The following is a 13,988-nucleotide window of genomic DNA, read 5'->3' as shown; positions in this document are numbered from 1 at the left end:
TTCCTTCACATATTTAGATACCCTTTATGTAGTTGGGTCCATTGTTGTCAATTGTTGGCTATGTGGACTCAGTTATCCCTGCAAATTTCCTAATATCATGGTCCCATCTCAGGTTTCGTCTTCCTCTAGGTCTTGATTCCTCTGGGGTACCATGCTGTAATTTTTGTAATCCGTCTGTTGTCCCATTGCCACTTGAAGGATTTGATTCTGTGGATGACATCTAACCTGGGTCTTTTGTCGTAGCCACTCTACTTTTTACGGTCTTTCTTGGTTATTCCCAGCATAATTTCGTTCCATTGAGTGTTGTGCGACCTGCAGTTTCTTTATAATGTCCATTTGTTTGTAGTTCTTCAGGACTATTGGCAATTAGGACTATGTCATCAGCAGGGGATATCGAGTCTCCCCTGTCGTATATAACTATATTTGAAATTTTATGCAGTATAAAGGCTAAGTTTGAAAACAAAGAACAACATTACATCACGATATTATATATTTAAGGTCAATTCTCTCACCATCTTTACCGTTCGTTTTTTATAGCCTTCTATTAAGGTAGCGTTACACGAGCTTTATATTGTGTTTAAACTTTATCGTAATTGCAATCGGTTATGCCACCGTGTACACACGCAGAAGAGGAAATAGTTGCTAAACTATATACACTTATAGAATAAAATTATTGTGACCTACATACCACGCAAGCAATCCACCGCTAACGGTTGAAATCGTCGTAATACTATTATTATTAAAATTTTTCTTTTTTTTCTGTAATACCAAGGTTATTTTATTGAAAAAATTCTTGATTTCTTCTTTAAAAATGTATATGTTACGGTTAAAGTCCGATGTCCGGGGTTAATGTCGACATTAACAGGTTAATGTTTGGGTTTGGTTTTGTTTTTGGTTGTTTTGTTGTGTGTTATTCTCGAGATTAACTTCGTCAATATTAACCGAATATCGGACCTTAACCGTAACATATATCATACTTCATATCATACTAGTTTCACTTGGAGCGGCCCAGATGTTACGGCACTATATGATACTATATCCAGTGACTTACGCACCATTAAATCTTGGTGCGATTCTAATCTCCTATGCCTCAACCTTTCAAAAACTAAAGTTTTGTCATATAAAAGTACTATACAACCTTTTGTACTTAATAACACCTCACTATTGACGTCGTGGACTCTGTGAGATTCTTAGACTTGTTGTGGACAACTCTTTAAAATGGACTTGCACATCGAAGCACTTATCAAAAGAAATTTAAGCTCTGCCTGTTTTGCGCTAAGATCAGTGTCTAAGGAACTTAACTTGTCAACCTCTAGAATGGTCTATTATGCCCTTTTGAGTCGCATCTTCGTTATGCCCTTCCATTCTGGGGTACTTGCTGGGTGCGACAAAATTTGATCGTATTTTCAAACTTCAAAAGAGAGCAGTTCGATACTTATTGGGACTAAACAGTAGAACTCACTGCCAGAATTTCTTTAAAAATTTCAAAATACTGGCTCTTCCTTCTTTATTCATTTTTGAATCCGTTTGCTTAATCCGCAAGCACATATTCTCTATTCCGGAAAGGCCCTCTCACAACTATCCACTTAGGAATGCGGAGCACGATATTTATCTGCCAACCCCGAGCTCAGAACTAGTTAAGGGCTCAATACTGTACAATGCCAAGAAAATGTACAATCATTTGCCTTCGAATATCAAGTCACTTTCATTCTCTCCCGCATTTCACAAAGCTCTGAAATCATACTTACTGGAGAGAGCCCTATATGCGGTAAACGACTTTTTTATTGATGTTTAATCATGAACAATTCAGAATTTTAATTTTAATATTTTGATCATCGCACACACTGGTTAAAGGTCTAGTATTTAATATTTTATAACTCTTGATTTTATGTTATTATAACATGATTTTATCCATTTACAGTTTTCCTTTTGTAAAATTTTCTAGATACGCCTGTGTTCTGCAATGTCCATATATGTTTTATTTGTAATTTATGACGTAATTTTTTTTTGAATTGATTTGTATTGTATGAAATTTTTTGTATTATTTGTATATTTGTTTTTGTGCTTTTTTTGTTTTGCTTTGTCGATGAAGCTGTTTTGGCTTTTTGTACAATAAAGCGTTGTTTTTTTTTTCATATATAGTTTTAATCATCAGCTTACTTAAACTATAATCAATATCAATTAAACTTTTAGTTACGTAATCGAGGGCGCGATTTTTAAATTCATTGTTGCCAACCACGGACATATTCGGCGTCGGGCTGACTAACTGGAATTTAAATTTCCCGCTGGGGATTCAGGTGGTAGCTCTGCTGTAAAAAATATCAAGTTGCCACATTTATTTATTTATTTTCTGACATTGTCATTCGTTTTGACAATTTAGTTTTGTATTACAAGTTTTTGGTTTAAATGAATTGTGTCTTGATATTTTAAGCTTAACATTTTTGCTAGCAGACCTTGCAGTCAAACATCGTTCTTTTTAGAACCTCTTGTAGTACGAAGTGTACAGGACAGCTTAATAGCTGTAAAAAACTAATTGCAACTTTATTAGAATATTTTGAAAGGGAAACCGGTAGTAATAACCCCTTATGTCCCTTAAGTGCTCTTAAAAAAAGTGAGTTTTGATGATGTAAATAATAACTGATTATATTTTATAATTAATTTATTTTTGTTTCTCCTAAAATATTTTGATTAAAAGAAAATATATAAAAGTGGGCAACGCTGTGCCGGTCAAGCTTAATCACGTGACTAAAAGTTTATTTTATATGAACTATATTTTGATTTATATGTTCTAGTGTCTTGTGTGATCTATTTCTAATATTATCATTTGCCATTAATGGCTACTGCACTCTTTACTGTCCAAAATACTAATTTAAAATACAAATAGAGAAGAATATGCAAGATTAAATAGAATAGTTAAACGCAGAAGTATCTCTAAAGCAAAAACAAATGTGGGAAACCAAATGTGAGAGAGAGTGGAAAGATATATGGGAGGTACAAGAGTGTCAGAAGCGTGGAAGACAATAAAGAACCTTAGAAGAGATGGAAATCAAAACAGTAAATTAGAACTTATAAGCATGGAAAAGTGGGAAGACTATTACAAACAGTTACTGACAGAAAACAGGACAGAATTCAAACTAGAAGTGCCAGATTTGAAAAACGCAAAAAATATAGATGTAAATGAAATAAGTGTAAACGAGATCAAGAAAGCATTGAAGAACTCAAAAAATGGAAAAGCTGCAGGGCCGGGAAACATTTTCATTGAGCTAATAAAGCAGGGACCCGATATATTATTGGAAATACTAGCTGATATCTTCAACAGATGCCTGATAAAAAACGACAACATTCCTGAAGATTGGAATCTGGCGTATATCAGCTCTATTTTTAAGAAAGGAGACAAAAAAGATGTAGCAACTACAGAGGCATTGGTTTGACAAGCTCAATGGGAAGGTTGTATGGCAGGATATTAAAAGAGAGAGTAGAAGAGAGCTTTGAAGAAATAGAAGAACAAGGTGGTTTCCGCGCTGGGCGTTCTTGTACAGACAACATATTTGTGTTACAACAAATAATTGAAAAAGGGAGAGCCCAAAATTTGGACACGCATCTGGCATTTATAGACTTAGAAAGCCTATGACACGGTACCTTTGAAGAAATTATTTGAAATCTTGGTTGAGTCAAATGTGAGTAAAAACATATATCAATGCAATCTGGAATATGTACAAAATCCAAAAAGTATGATCAGACAGGGGAAGTTCCCTATCGGAATCCTTCCCTGACATCAAAAGGACTCAGACAGGGTGCAGGTTATCACCTACCTTATTTAAAATATATATCCCGGAGGCATTGAAAAACTGGAGAAGGAAGAGTAGTTGACAACCACTGTCTATCGACCTTGTTCTTTGCAGACGACCAAGTTATTGTTGCAGGTTGTGAGGAGGATGCCGACTATATGTTCAGGAAACTTGACGAACAATACGATAGATGGGGACTCAATATCAACCTCACAAAACCGAATACCTGAAAGTAGGAGAAGAACAAACTGAAGATCACTGAACTACACATACATGAAATTAAAAGGTGTAGCGAATATAAATAGTTAGGAAGTATTATATCTGAAGAAGGGAACTCAGAAAAGATATACATAGCAGAGTTCAACAAGGTAAGAAAGTAATCGGTCTTTTTAAACCCCCTCCTGTGGTCAAATAAAACATCCATCCAAACAAAGCTAAGGATTTACAAAGCAATCGTAACATACTGTGCCGAATGCTGGCAAATTTACAACAAAAGAAAGAAGGATAGTCGAGTCAGTGGAGATGGACTTTCTCGAAGAGCATGTCAAATATCAAGGATGGAGCACATTAGAAATGAGGAGATCAGGCAAAGAACAAGGCGAATATATACCAGTACCGACAACATCGAATCGAGACAGCTACTATGGTATGGGCACGTAAAAAGAATGGGAGGGGAAAGATGGCCAAAAAGGGCAATGGAGTATCGTCCCCAAAAGCAGAAGGAAAAGAGGAAGACCTACAACTACCTGGTTAGATGGGTAGACCAGTACATGAGAGACAAAGCTATTAAACAGGAAGAATGGCAAAATCGAGCAGTATGGAGGTCGAAATGCGGGATGCGGCAAGCTGTAGGACCCCGCTTTTATATATATATATATATATATATATATATATATATATATATATATATATATATATATATATATATATATATATATATATATATATATGCTATATATATATATATATATATATATATATATATATATATATATATATATATATATATATATATATATATATATATATATATATATATATATATATATATAAAATACAAATCCATACCTCTATATTAATTTTTGATAGATAATAATGTTCGAATTACAATGTTAAATTTGCTACACACTCAACTCTATTCAAATTCAATGGACTATAAATACAAACTAGTCAGATTTACATAGTAAATTTAATTGATCACACACATATGTAGGGTATCTATTAAATATGAATATAATTAAACTATAATCAAAGCAATCAGCTATTGTCGTTGTTTATTTTGCCGGATCAAACAGATATAATACAAAAATCAGTTTCCTTTTTATACAGGTGTTATCACATAACTGGACTTTTTATTGCTTTGGCTTGTTCGATTATTGTACGTTTTCCTCGTCAAATACCTTTGTCACCGGTGGCCGGTTGAAATAATATTTGCACCTGCAAAAGTGTGACATTGCTCAACTTTCCTTTTCGATCGTAGAATGCAGCCTGATAATTATTACAACTACTGTTGTTTTCTTACTTTCTATATGTGTGTTTCGTCGTGGGGAATAAATTGATTTTTAATTATAGGTTGAACATTTTTTATTGGCGTAATTATAACTGTAAAGAATAGGTAGCGGGTGTTGCATCGTCGAGCGCGACATAGGAAATCCCATATAAATTTTAATGGGGTCAATCATTGGCTTCCTAATTATTTTAGAGAGAGAATAAATCTATTTAGGTTTATTGAAGAGCACTAAAAACCCACATTCAAAAGAATAACTTGAGATATTTTGATTAGCTCGTTTACGAGTTATCGCCGATTTCTTTTAAATATTTCTCCTTTCTTATGGCTCTGTATTTGCCCATGAGCACCAGTCAAGGTGAAAGATAACTGTCAAATGAAGTTGTCATTTCAGAACTTTCTCTATTTAGTGCTTTATTATTATTATTAAAAACTCATACCTACATCGAAAATATTAGCCATGAATTACACTACCGAAGAAAAAGTATTGATGATTAAATGGTATTATCAAGACATAGTTATCAAAAGGTGTCGGACACGTTTGCTGCTCTGTATATATTACAATCGCAAGGAATATTCAGAGATTTGAGACCAAAGGTACCCTAATAAATAACTGCAGATGTGAAGCAAGGCAGGAACAAAGAGAAGATTCAAGAAATGATACCGACTTGGAAGTTTTATTGTGCCTGAAAGAGAACGATGGAAAGATCAGCACAAGGAAACTTGAGGATGAAATAGGAATAGATCACACTACAGCTGTTGTGAACATACATTTAATATGGTTATATGTATATGTATATTCGACAAATTGTATAAAATATTATTTTTACCCTTATTCTACGGCTATGCCTAAAGAATTTAAGGTACGAAAAATACCATCAACATTATTATTCTTCTCAGAAAGATGGGTGATGCAAATAAACAGAACCATTACCTTAAGATGAAATTTGGAAGAAATAGTCATAAATAGTTGCATCATTTTTAGTTTTCCTTTGTAATTCGTTTACTTTCAGACGCGATGTCTGGTTTCCTTTCTATTTATAAGAAATGGTCATGTTTGTCCCTTTGCAAACCTACCTGAAAATATTATTAAGAAATAGTAGGTACGCCCGTGGATTTTCGGAGAGGGCATTCTCATAAAAGCACGGTCACAGAAGGGACCGAGGACATTCATAAAAATTTTTCATAGACGTAATACTGCTAAATTTATATTTTGTATTAAAAGTTTAAAAATAAAAAGTAATAACAACTTAGTAAGAATTTAATTATAAAAAAAATAAAGAATATTCCCAACAAGTGGTGATACGAGTCAAATGAGAACTACAACATTTGGTGGCAGCGACTACAAGATTGGTGACGACGGTGGTCAATCCAGGATCACGACATTGGTGGCAGCTTGGTAAAAACTACCGCTGTTTCCTGAAGGTGCGCCAGACGCAGCAGAAAACCTACCAGTTTTTGGAAGAAGATAGAGGGCAACAGGCAGTTCTTGAAGGTGCACCCTCAAGAAGGCAAGAAGCCCGACACGAGACGGTAGACATTGGGGACACTGAAGGAGCGCCAGACGCAGCAGCAAGTCTCCAGGGAAGCTTTTGTTTTCACCAGACGGATGACGGGGTAAAGTCTTTCATTTGTTTTACTGTATTGTGACGCTACTGTTTTTCTTCTGATTTTAGTTAGTTAGATTTAAGTTAAGACAATAATAATTCTGGGCTGTAAATAACAAAAAAAAAAAAAAAAATATTGCTTAAAATTCGTAAATATTTTTTTCTCTCTTCAAACTAAAAAATACATCTATAAAAATAAATAATAATTCTTAAACTAAAGTAATAAATCATTAATAAAAATATAATAATGGCAGGAGGTAAAGACGCAACTGATGTTCTGAATTTAATAAATTCATTTGATGGTCAGGGTGACGCAAATTCACTCAATTTTTCTTAAAAAATTGTGATTCAATATTAAAATTGTCAAAGTGGATCAAAAAGAATTACTAGTAGATTTAATTTTGGTACTAAATTAAAAGGGGAAGGCACAAGAGGTAACACAATATAAACAGTTTCAAAATTGGGAAGAACTAAAAGATTTCTTATTAGAGCACTTTACTGATAAAACACCACCATCGCATTTTCTAACACAAATAATGAATATAAGCAACATTTTAGGGGAAACTGTAAAAGAATATGGCGATAGATTACAAATTCTCTTTAATAAATATAAAGAAACGTGTCACTTAAATTATGCAAATAACGAAGCTACTGTTTTAATAGAAAATTTAAACTCCATTTTAGTCAATACTTTTAGAAAAGGACTCAACGATGAAAAAATTCAAATGCGTATTATTGCCGAAAATACTACATATTTAGATAAAGCTTTATCATTAGCAATTGAAATGGAACTTGAGAATAATGACAGGTTTAAAAACTCGCATTTTAAAAATATAGGTTTTGTAGAGCGTGGAAATAGACAATTAAATAATCATTCTTCTAATAATTCCTGTTTATTTTGTTTTAAAAATAATCATTTAACATCACAGTGTAGACAGCTTAGGCAATACGAACAAAATAGTAACTCATATAATAGAAATGTACCTAGCAATAATCAGACACGCCCACCGCAAAATTTTAATAGCAATAATAATTTTTCAAATAGACAAGACGTAAATACAGTACAATATAATCAAGGACGTTTCACTAATCGAAACTACAACAATCAAAATTTTAATCAGAACAACGACGTGCGTAATTATAATCGTAATTATGGTAACAATTATAACAGTAATAATCCTCGTTCAAATTACAATAATAGATATTCTCAGAATCCAAGAAATTTTAATAACTCACAAGTTCCTCAACGGCAGCAAAATGTTTCGATACCTCAACAATCTCAAAATTTTTCTAATTACAATAATGAATCCAGTACTACCAATTTTAATAGTTCAAATAATAGATCACCACAACAAATTCAAACTATAAATTCTCAGTCGTTAATCAATTCAGCAGATAATTATTTTTCAGAACCGAGCACATCTCAAAATTTTTCGGGAAACGAGAGCGAAGCCTTGGTCGCGAGCAGCCGATTAAGCGCTTCTTAAAATTAGATAATAGCTGTTCTATGAATTACACACTACCTGAGCATAAAAATAAAATTAAAATTGAGCAAAACTTAATTGACATACCGCATAAATCAGTATTATTTTCCGATAGTTACCAACAATTAGAGATAATTAAAATCCCTTCTTTAGATATAAAAGATAAAGAATTACATCTTTTATTAGATACAGGGGCAGATATATCTTTATTGAAAGAATGTATCTTATTACAAAATAATCTAAAATTAAATAAAACTTGCATTATAGAATTAAAAGGTATAAGTAAAGAACCTGTATTTACTAAAGGTGTTTGTAACATCCCAATTAAATTAAACAATAACAAAGCAATAACTCATCCTTTTCACATTGTGCCAGATAGTATACCGATTAAAAGTGATGGACTATTAGGACGCGATTTTTTGCAAAAGTATAAAGCCAAAATAAATTACGAAGACGGAGTCATTAATTTTGAAGACAATTTTTTTAAAATTTTGCCGTCAGAAGCAACTACAATAATTCCCGCGAGATGTCAAATTATTGTACCTGCTCTAGCTAATTTATCTTCGTCCGAAGGCATAGTAGTTTCAAAACAATTATCCGAACATTTATATCTAGGGTCAAGCCTAACAAAAGTCCAGAACTATAAATGTTTAGTTAGCATATTAAATATTTCTAATGAAGCTCAAACTATCCATACACCTAGAGTGAATGTCGAACCTATTTCTTTTAATGAGTACGAATTTATAGAAACATATAATTATGACATTATCGATCGTTTTGCTAAAATAAGAAAAGAAATTAATCTAGACCAATTAAATGAAGAAGAAACTAATTCAGTATTAGATATTTGTAGAGATTTTAACGATATTTTTTACTTAGAAGGCGATAAACTAACAAGCACCAACACAATAAAACACACTATACCGACAGAAAGTAATAAAGGTCCTATTAACGTAAAACCTTATAGATTGCCTTTCAAACATAAAGAAATAATTAATGAACAAACTGAGCAAATGTTAAAAGACGGGGTAATTTCCGCTTCGGACAGTCCTTGGAATAGTCCTTTACTAGTTGTTCCTAAGAAAAGCGACCCATTATCACCTAAATTTAGAGTATGCGTTGATTTTCGAAAGTTAAATGAAATTACCATTGGAAACGCATATCCTCTACCTAATATAGCAGAAATTTTAGACCAGTTAGGAAAATCTCATTATTTTACTACCTTAGATCTTACTAGTGGATTTCATCAGGTAGAAATGGACGAAAAAGATAAAAATAAAACCGCTTTTAGCACTAATACAGGACATTACGTTTATAACAGAATGCCTTTCGGTTTAAAAGGAGCTCCCGCCACATTTCAAAGACTCATGAACACAGTTTTAAGCGGTCTTAATGGTATGAAATGCTTTATTTATTTAGATGATATAGTAATTTATGCAAACAACTTAAATGAACATAACGATAGATTAATTGAAGTTTTTCAAAGATTTAGACAACATAATTTAAAACTTCAACCTTCGAAGTGTCAGTTTTTACGAAAAGAATGTTTATACTTAGGTCACATTATTACAGAAAACGGCATTAAACCAGATCCATCAAAAATTCAATGTGTAACAAACTTTCCGCAACCTAAAAATCCTAAAGATATAAAATCTTTTTTAGGGCTTGTAGGATATTATAGGAAATTTATCAAAAATTTCGCTAAAATTGCTAAACCTTTAACCGAATTATTAAAAAAAGATTCTGTTTTTAATTGGGGTATAAAATGCGAAAATTCTTTCCAAATTCTTAAAGATAGTATAACTTTTCCACCTGTTCTCCAATACCCAGATTTTACCAAAGAATTTATTATAACAACAGATGCGAGTAATTTCGCAGTAGGAGCAATTTTATCGCAGGGTAAGGTTAATCATGATCGTCCAATAGCGTTTGCTAGTAGAACTCTAAATAAAGCAGAACAAAATTATTCAACTTCAGAAAAAGAGCTAACTGCAATCGTCTGGGCAGTAAAACATTTCCGTCCATATATTTTTGGCACAAGATTTAAAATTGTTACAGATCACAAACCCCTACTCTATATATTTAATATCAAAGACCCTGGTTCTCGTTTGACGCGTTTTAGAATAAAACTTGAAGAATATGACTATGAAATAATTTATAAAGCTGGAAAGATTAATACAAATGCTGATGCATTGAGTAGAATAGTTAGCACAACAAATGTCAATTCTATTATTACCAATTATGATAATTTTAAAACACATCTCGAAAGCCATATAATTATTAATTCCAAAGTCAAAGAAAAAAACACAAATCTGTTTGAAACACCACAACTTATACCTATAGTTTTATTTTTGCCAAAATTATTCAACAAAAACGACTTTAAAATTCTAGAAAAAAATAAACAAATTAATACATTTTTAGAACATTACGATAACACAAATCCTTTAGACATGCCGTCAGTTTTTCAGTATCAACAAAATAATTGTAATATATTTCTATTAACAGACAACGAAAATACATTCAGTGATATTAATTATGAAAATATTTGGTCTTGCTTACTAACTTTACGAAATATTATATCCAACGAAAAAACCGAACTATCATTTATAAAATATCATTACAACTCATTAGTCAAATGGGAAATCGTTCTTCCTATGATAAGATATATTTTTAAAGACCTCTATTCAGAAATTACAATATTTAACAACAGTCTTATCAACCCCTCAGATGCTGAAAAAGTTGTATTATTAAATGAAAATCACAATTGTCCATTAGGAGGTCATCAAGGGTCATCCCGCACATATAAAAAATTATCTCAATTATATACATGGAAAGGTATGAAAAAAGACATAAAAGAGTTTATAAAAAAATGTGAACTTTGTCAAAAAAATAAACAGTCTCGAAAAACAAAAATGCCTATGGTAATTACGACCACGGCATCAAAACCGTTCGAAAAATGTTTTTTAGATATAGTTGGACCACTACCAGAAACCGAAAATGGTCACAAATACATATTAACCTTTCAGGATGATTTAACAAAATATATAATTAATATACCTATGAGAAATCAAGAAGCTGTAACTGTAGCGCATCATTTTGTAACGAATATTATATGCATTTACGGAATACCTGACATGCTAGTCACAGATCAGGGGTCAAATTTTTTAAGTGATATTTTTAAAAGTACTTGCAAGTTTTTAAAGATAAAAAAGATCCAAACAACAAGTTATCACCCAGAGTCAAACGGAGCACTAGAACGCTCTCATAAAGTTCTAGAAGAATATTTAAGACACTTCATTAAGACATCTCAAACAGACTGGGATAATTGGATTCCCTATGCAACATTTACATATAATACTACACCTCACACTGCTACACAATTTTCTCCATTTGAACTTTTATTCGGACATATTCCTACATTACCAACATCAGTTAAACAACCACCTAAAGTCAATTATACTTATGATGATTTCATAAACAATCTTAAACAAAAAATGCAACATTCTAATCAATTAGCTAAAGAAAACTTATTAAAATGTAAAAACATATCAAAAAATAATTACGATAAAAACAGTTATACCAGAATATTCGAAATTGGTGACAAAGTGTTACTTTACGACGAATCAGTTCGACGTGGCAGAAGTAAAAAACTTTCCGCCTTATGGATTGGTCCATATACCATTATAAAAAAAACAGATGTAAATTATACAATTCAAAAGGAAAAAAATAAACAAAGACTATTCATGCAAATAGATTAAAAATATTTTATTATTAAAACTAAACATAATCAGTATATATAGATTATAAAAACTAGAATTAATAAATTTTAATTAGCTTATTATTAGTATATATATTTTGTTTTTGGGTTAATTTATTTATAATAATTACCAGTATCTAGCAATAGTCCACTCAGAATACAATATAACCACTTATGACTTGAACCCTGGAATACACTTTGAGCACCTGGGCGAACTAAGGTTTTAATAACAAATGAAGCCTAGTAACTTTTGTAGAATTAAATATTAGTAATAAGTTATTATCATTAAAGAATGCACCGTAAGTATACTACAGATTTATGCAATAATGAGAATGCTCAATATCACTATTATATTTGTCAGTTATTTTTGAAAAGTTCTAAATACACTTTCGAAAAATTGAAAAAGAACTAGAAGTCTTACACGAATTGATCGGTCATAGTCATTTTATCAGAGAAAGTAGACAAAAACGAGGTTGGTTCAATATTGTAGGAAAAGCAACTAAAAGTTTTATTCGGCGTTTTAGATGAAGAAGATGCTAAATACTATAATGATAAATTTCACAAATGAATAAAGACGAAACTTCAGTCCTTCAACTTTTAAAAGAACAAACAAAATTGTTCAATCAACAATAATTAATTTCAATAATACTATTGGAACTTTAGATTTTAACGAAAATTTATTAAAAATAATATAAAAAAAGATTAGCGATGAATTAAGCAAAGTCAAAGAAAATTTTTCATTTTCTATATATATAAAACCGGCATAGAAGAACACGTCACTATTTTAAATATGATGCTAAATCAATTACAATTAGGAAATCATGACGATTACGAATGCTATTTTAGTAGCAAGAAAGGGGAGTTTTACACCCCTCAATATTAACGCCATTAAGGTTAATTAACGAATTAAAAGATGTGTCGAATCTCTACCTCATGGATTAGAATTTCCTGTACCATTAGATCCGCTCAATGCAAATCTCATTCTAAATGTTATCGAGTTGCAAGTTTATTTCGAAAAACAAACGATTAATATATATTATAAACATCCCTTTAATTGAAACAAATTTATTCTATATTTATAAAATATCACCCTTTCCAAAATTAATGTCAAATAATCAGTTTATATTAATTCAACCCTCATCTAAATATATAGCAATTGACGAAAGCAAACAGCAGTTTATTACACTGTCGGAAATAGAATTTAATACTTGTTTAAAAATTATAGAAAATAAATTTATTTGCAAGCAACAGAAACCAGTTTCTCTTGCTCATTTGGCAGATAATTGCGAAGTTAAATTATTGCAATTCACAAATATCATACCTGATATCTGTGACAAACGTATAATTCGCAGTCAGATAGAGCAATTTTTATTCAACTACAAACCAGTAACACTTGGTTATTTGCAGTTCCTCATCCAGAAACTCTTACGATATCATGTAATAATAAAAAAAATCACGTAGATGTAATACTAAAAAATTGCGGTAGTGTCACTATAGGTAAACAATGTAAAGCTTATAGCGCATCATCAATGCTAATCCCTCATGGAAATACAGTCCAGTCCAATATTTCAAGTGATTTTATTCCACCATTCGACATTAGTGATAATTGTTGCGAAAGGATAAAGGAAGAAAAAATAAACATTAGTGAAATATTTCTCAACGAACATTATAGGAAATTAACAAAGCACATCCCCGAACTTAATGTAGCGAGCCATAAGCTAGAAGATATTGAAAAGTTAGGTGATGAAATTCTAAAAAGGAAACTTGTAAACAATTATACATTTCCAGCATCTGTAATTGCCTATATCTTAGCTCTTCTTGCTATTATTTTTATTATTTATAAAT

At 31.5% G+C, this 13,988-nt stretch overlaps 1 protein-coding gene across 1 annotated transcript in view; it reads right to left on the bottom strand.

Moving 5' to 3' along the window:
- The window catches only part of LOC115890716 (zinc finger protein 395-like), a 220,376-nt gene that overhangs the window by 36,591 nt on the left and 169,797 nt on the right, over positions 1 to 13,988 (bottom strand). The window lies entirely within an intron of this gene.

The sequence above is a fragment of the Sitophilus oryzae genome, unplaced genomic scaffold (genome assembly GCF_002938485.1).
Source record: "Sitophilus oryzae breed Bouriz unplaced genomic scaffold, Soryzae_2.0 scaffold_908_pilon_pilon, whole genome shotgun sequence".
Lineage (NCBI taxonomy): Eukaryota > Metazoa > Arthropoda > Insecta > Coleoptera > Curculionidae > Sitophilus > Sitophilus oryzae.
This window is presented reverse-complemented; position numbering and strand designations above follow the sequence as displayed.